At 34.5% G+C, this 6,651-nt stretch overlaps 1 protein-coding gene across 1 annotated transcript in view; it reads right to left on the bottom strand.

Moving 5' to 3' along the window:
- The window catches only part of LOC117684046 (uncharacterized), a 48,009-nt gene that overhangs the window by 34,428 nt on the left and 6,930 nt on the right, over nucleotides 1-6,651 (bottom strand). The window lies entirely within an intron of this gene.

Here is a 6,651-nt window from a genome sequence, read left to right as displayed (position 1 = left end):
AGTATAGAATCGCAGGGCATACTGGCGAAATTTACTACAAGTACATCAAGCAATCAATTTCCAAAATCAGCCTCACTAGTGATTTCGGACACATTATCATTAATTTTCTGGTAACAAAATATTGAATTTTAAAACGACAGTACTTAATTTTCAGTTCCATGATGCTTACGATTTTTTTTTTAAATATCAAGGTTCCAAACTTTTGAATTTATTTTGCTTTCTAATATTACTACTAATTAGTGTATGTACTAGAATGATTGTGGTACCATAGAACTTGCATTAAGTATACGCCTGGTTTTAACGGACTGCATTTATTTATTCCACAGGTACTTTCAAAGATGCTGAATTGGCCGAGTCTAGTGCCTAATTATTAAAGTTTATGTTGTTTCCAAATTTCCGATTTACCTTCAAAATGGCCACCGAGAAAAGGAAAGGCTCTATTAACGAAGTATGGAATGAAAATATAACATTAAAAAAAATAAGAACAAGAAAAACATGTGAGGGTTGTAAAACTCAATATTCCAGATCTTATTTTTTTTCTTTGCACAAACCAAAATACTTTCAAGACAATAAATGGACATGTGGAATTAAAAATTCAGTACTGTCAACTAACACTCCAACAAATGATGATGAAATTTTTAATGACAATCCTTTCGCACCTAATCTGCTCGATGATAATGAGTCGGATGAGTGCGGTGATAGTAGCAACATCGAGAAATTAAGAGATGGTATGCGAGAATTTATTCGAAAGCGCCTTTGTAAACTACCAGATGAAGATATAACAGAAGGGAATAATAGTGATTCAGAGGAAGAAGTTTGGAACGCTATTTCTACAGATGATCTTCAGATGGATATCGAGGATGTACAAGAAGTTCCAAAATAAAGTAGATTCAAACAGTACACATTGCACGTCTATTACTTCATTGACAATATGGTTTTGTCTCTTCATCTGTACATGGCAGAGTGTGAATATGATATCGGACACAGCAATTAATCAGCTTTTGAACTTTGTCTTCACATTTTTGTCGGAGTTATGCAAAGCACATCCCGTTTTCTACAGTCTGCCAGCTATATTCCCTGGGACATTGTATATGCTATGGAAATCTCTAAATTTAAGGCTTGACAATTTTAAAAAGTTTGTTGTTTGCAAAAAATGTTGTTCATTGTACACTCTTCAAGAAAGTTCAATGGTTGTGGAAGGAAGGGAGGCATCTGCTAATTGCACATACGTAGCATTTCCTAATCATACTCAGAAAGGTAGACGAACAAATTGCAATGAACCTTTAATGAGATTGGTAAAGCTATCAAATGGAGACGAGAAGCTTTACCCATATAAATTATATTGTTATAAACCAATCACTGAAACTATCAAACGATTTCTGCGACGAAAACATTTTGTTCAATTCTGTAACTCTTGGCGACAACGAAATATACCTACAGATATGTACTTTGATGTATACGATGGGCAGGTATGGAAAGACTTCAACACAGAAAAATACAGCAATTTTTTGGCTTCAGATCATTCATTTGGCCTTATGCTTAATCTTGATTGGTTTCAGCCTTTTCAACACGTAAAATACTCTATTGGTGTAATATATGCTGTAGTTCTCAACCTACCCAGACATTTACGATTCAAATTAGAAAATGTCATTCTCATAGGTATAATTCCAGATATGGGCAAGGAACCCAGTACAAATACATTTGTCAAACCACTTGTTAACGAGTTAGAAGAAGCATGGAGCAAAGGGTTTGAAGCTTTCTCGGCTTATACAAATAAGAGTGTCATTGTCAAACTAGCTGTTATGTGTGTAGGTTGCGATGTGCCTGCGACAAGGAAGCTGTGCGGGTTTCTGGGACACACTGCTAATCTAGGTTGTTCGAAGTGTTATAAAGAGTTTCCTGGAACAGTAGGAAATAAAGACTATTCCGGTTTTGATAGAGATCAGTGGCAGAAAAGAGAAATAAAGAACCACAGTTTTCGCATAGAGAAAGTGTTGGGAGCGAAAACCAAAACTGAAAAGGCGAATTTAGAGAGTAACACAGGTGTTAGGTTTTCAGAACTCAGCCGTTTGAGTTATTTTGACCCCATCCGTATGTCAATTATTGATCCCATGCACAACATGTATCTGGGGTCAGCAAAGCATATAATCAAAGTATGGCTATCTACAGGGACAATATTAGAGGATTCTTTTGAAACCATTCAGAAAAGGGTCGACACCATTGAAACACCAGCATCATTGGGAAAGATACCGCGTAAAATTTCTTCATCTTTTGGTGGATTCACCGCAGAACAGTGGATGCACTGGACTAACATATTTTCCGTGTATGCCTTAAAAGGACAGATACCAGATAGGCTATTACACCACTGGCGATTGTTCGTTCTGGCAAGCAGGCTCTTATGCTCGCGGTCAATTTCAAAAGATGATATAAAATTGATAGACCAATATTTACTGGCATTTTGTAAAGGGGTTGAAGAATGTTACGGAACTAACTATATAACACCTAATATGCATCTACATGCACACATTGCAGATTGTATGCTAGACTATGGACCGGTACATTCATTTTGGTTATATAGTTTTGAACGATACAATGGTTATCTGGGAACACTTCCTAACAACAACAGATCCATAGAGTTGCAACTGATGAGGCGTTTCAATAGAAATTCCATGATCTCCGAAATTAATTATCCAGAATATTTCAAAGAAGAATTTCTTCATGTCTTTGAGAGTTTGACACAAGAAAAGGAAACGAACAGTCGTTACTTGAGTGATTCAAAAAAGATGGATCTCATTTCAATGTCTCTTCCCTCGTGCATCAGACGCCTACAAAAATGGGATGATATTGAAAATGTAGATTTGAAACATGGCTCCCCTGCAGTTCTTGATGACGTTGAGAAACATTTTTTGAAACAAATGTACAAAATAGTTTATCAACTGAATGATGATTACGATTTCCTGTGTTCAATATCGTTTATGAAATTCAAGGCAGTGTCTTTAGGAAATGAAACCATTGGATCAATTAAGTCAAGATATTGTCGCTCTGCTTACGTAATGTCAAATTGGAACGCAGGAAACGGACAAATCGTTGCCGAGAATGACGACCGGTTGTGGCCAGGGATCGTAGAGTATTTCTTGCGTCATAATCTTGTTGTGAATGGGAGGAGTGTGGTACACATCCTAGCCAAAATCACATGGCTAGCACCAAATTTAGAGCTGAAGAAACATTGTGGGGCACCTGTTGAAGTTTGGTGTTCTAATAATTTTGATGACAGTGGTCCATCGATATTTCTCCCCATTCAACGAATTCGATGCAAATTTGTTTACGCTCAAGGCAAAGTGGGGAATAGGAATGTTATATTCATAGTACCTATTGGGAAGAATTTAGAATTTTAAAGACTGTGTACAGCCTAATATCAGAATGTTTGAATAAATAATTAATTATGCTTTTGATTCTCAATTTCATATATTTATCTACATTAAAAGATTCAAATAAAATTTTAATTTTATGTAGTGCGTTAAGACTATCAGAGAGAGAGAGAGAGAGAGAGAGAGAGAGAGAGAGAGAGAGAGAGAGAGAGAGTCCGAGTCCTCTATAACTCGATGTTTAAGTATCTCTCTCTCTGGTTATAAAGGTAATCTCTCTCTCTCTCTCTCTCTCTCTCTCTCTCTCTCTCTCTCTCTCTCTCTCTCTCTCTCTCTCTCTCTCTGAGAACCTTTTCCACCTACTTTTAGAGCATAATATTGGATTTTTTATATTTTGATTTTTTCATCAGTGATTTTAACAATATTTTATTCTTAATGAAATGACGTACAAATGTAGTAGTGACACATCATTTATCACGTTTTTTATAATGCTAATCAAACATATGTAGTTGAACTTATAGGAAAGTATCAAATTTACTAATATGTGTCTGAAAAACGTAAACATTTGGGGTTTTTGTGTTTTACGTTCCGTTTCCTCCCACTATTAAATCAGAGCATAATATCAGATACTTTAATATAAACGATGTTGTCTTTTTTGCAGTAAGGAGTACGTAAAAAAACACAACATTTTATTTGGTATAAAGTAACATTATTGACACATTATTGATAACATATATTTAATGCCAGAAACATAATTAAATTTAATGTATAAAGGTATATACTAATGCATGTAAATTCTTTTAAACGAAACGTTTAATTTTTTCAATTAAACTACATTATTTTCGTTGTATATTGCATTAAATCTAATTATACGCGTAAAAAAAATTCAATCAATTATATGACATTATATTTCCCATATAAAATAACGTTATACGCAAATTATATTTAAAACAGGAAATATAATTTGGTAAACGAAATTATAAAATCATATTAAACGCGACTTTTCGTGCAGTGATACCCGATTAGAATTGAAAAATGAGTCGTACGTTTAAAGCTTATTTTGTCAAAATGTTTAGATTCATTTGGTAATATTTTAGTCCATTTTGGTAAATAGATGCACCAGCGCAGCTTTAAATTTATATATAATCAGGCCATAAATTCAAAATATTTTCAAAAATGAATAGCTTTAAATCCAGTGGATAAAAAAAGGAAAGCAAGTCGAACTCGATGAGTGCTAATACCTGTGTTGAATTAATGGTACAGTAGGATATGCGCAAAAAAGTCCCGTCTACTCTTTCCTACCCTATATTTATTGGAATATTAAATCCGATTATAAGAGTCAAATTAAAAATCAAGTACGGATATGTACCTGTTAATCAAAAGTAAAACTACTCATAATTTATCTACAGTGCATCGTTATGGAGCTACACAGAAAATTTTATAATAATTTGCCGAGCCAATTGTGGGGACATAAGTGGGGACATAATAACTGACAAATTAATTAGGATTATATAGCCCCCCCCCCCTTGAAATGTATATACTGAAAACAAATTATTGAGCACAACATCAACACACAATTTAAAGAAAATTTCATGTTTTTTTTTTCATTTTCGCTAGCTAATGTAAGACATCACGAATACCCCAAACCCCCTCACGGAAAAGGAAATGCTAGGTGGTGAGAGAGAGAGAGAGAGGGAAAGAGAGAGAGAGAGAGAGAGAGAGAGAGAGAGAGAGAGAGAGAGAGAGAGAGAGAGAAGGTCGATGTAAATCACAGGTGCGCTAACACCGTTAAAATTCAAGCTTGCTAGTTGGTCTGCCCTATCCTAGCTACCACCTCTCTTTTCTCGTTTTACAGGCTTAACTATTGTCTATATATGCTTGTAATGCCTTGTATCAAATTAAATCAATTTCAAATTCTAAATTAAAATTGAATTCGACACTACAAAACTCTCTCTCTCTCTCTCTCTCTCTCTCTCTCTCTCTCTCTCTCTCTCTCTCTCTCTCTCTCTCTCTCTCTCTCTCTCTCTTATATCGACAATTAATGGCATTGCCATACCCTACAATACACTATTCCTATCTGGATTGTTGTCGTTGAGGTTGTAAATCATAATATCTTCTATGGTTTAAAACTTTATCATAAAATATATTTTGACAATTATTTCATTGAATTTCGTTTCATAGCTAAAACCACACTCAGTTTTAATTATTTAGATTAAACAGATCTTTCTTCGCGAGCCGATTTTTACACAGTTGGGGCGAATACAATTCGGGTTAAAATTGTTCGGGGGAAAATACATACAGGCCAAACAAAACTACTTAGATTCGCAAAGCCAACAGTGTTATCACTAATTTAATTGTTTATACTGTGTGGGGTTAATTCATCAATGTTAGTTTAACCATTTTATAACCACTATAGAAGAGCTATTAAGACATTTCTTTGTAGGAAAGAGCATGTACGAATGATCTTTATTTAGAACAGTTTGATGTTCCTAGGATACAGGTTTCAGATCCATGATTTGATTGGTTAATTTAGATATTGAATCTCGAATTTCGAATCTTGAATCTCGTATATCGAATCTTGTATTTTGAATCTCGAATCTCGAATGATCTTTCTCGGCTTTCGTACAAAAGTATGTTTAAACATTGAGATCGATAGTCGCCATTTTTACATGCAAACAAACTGCACTACTTCAATTTACAGTGCTTGTGATTGTGTTTAAAAGACTATCCAAGTAGGGAAACGATATCAGTAGTAAATTGCATGAAGAATTTAATGGTACTAATTGCTTTCACAGAATTTGCATATTAATGATGTTAATTAGTCTAAAACTAGCGCATATTTTTCTGCGCTTAAAATATACAATTTTTTCAAAGGGTGGCACTGTAGCTCCTAGGTCGTCCAACTGAATTTTTCGGACCGGGAGCTACAGATGGTCTGACCTGCAGCTATGCTACAAATGAATAAAATTGTGTTCTAAAACGATTCCCTGACATTACAGAGACCTTAAAGTCACATGACCCGGAAATGAGGAAAAAGACTCGAAAAAAGGGAAGCCATGCCTTGTTGTAATACATTTGTTCCCAAAATATAACTGTTTAAGGTGGCTCACTACACCTTTAAATACTTTCTCAAATCATTAGAACATTACTTGATTATGATGGATATCATAATGAATAAGAAGTATATAATTCAGAAATGCGGAAAAACATTTGGATAAAAAATTATATAATCAAAATTTTAATTCAGTAAAAAAAAAACCAGGCGGATTCGAACTCATGACAGCGG

Source organism: Magallana gigas, chromosome 1 (genome assembly GCF_963853765.1).
Source record: "Magallana gigas chromosome 1, xbMagGiga1.1, whole genome shotgun sequence".
Taxonomy (NCBI): domain Eukaryota; kingdom Metazoa; phylum Mollusca; class Bivalvia; order Ostreida; family Ostreidae; genus Magallana; species Magallana gigas.
This window is presented reverse-complemented; position numbering and strand designations above follow the sequence as displayed.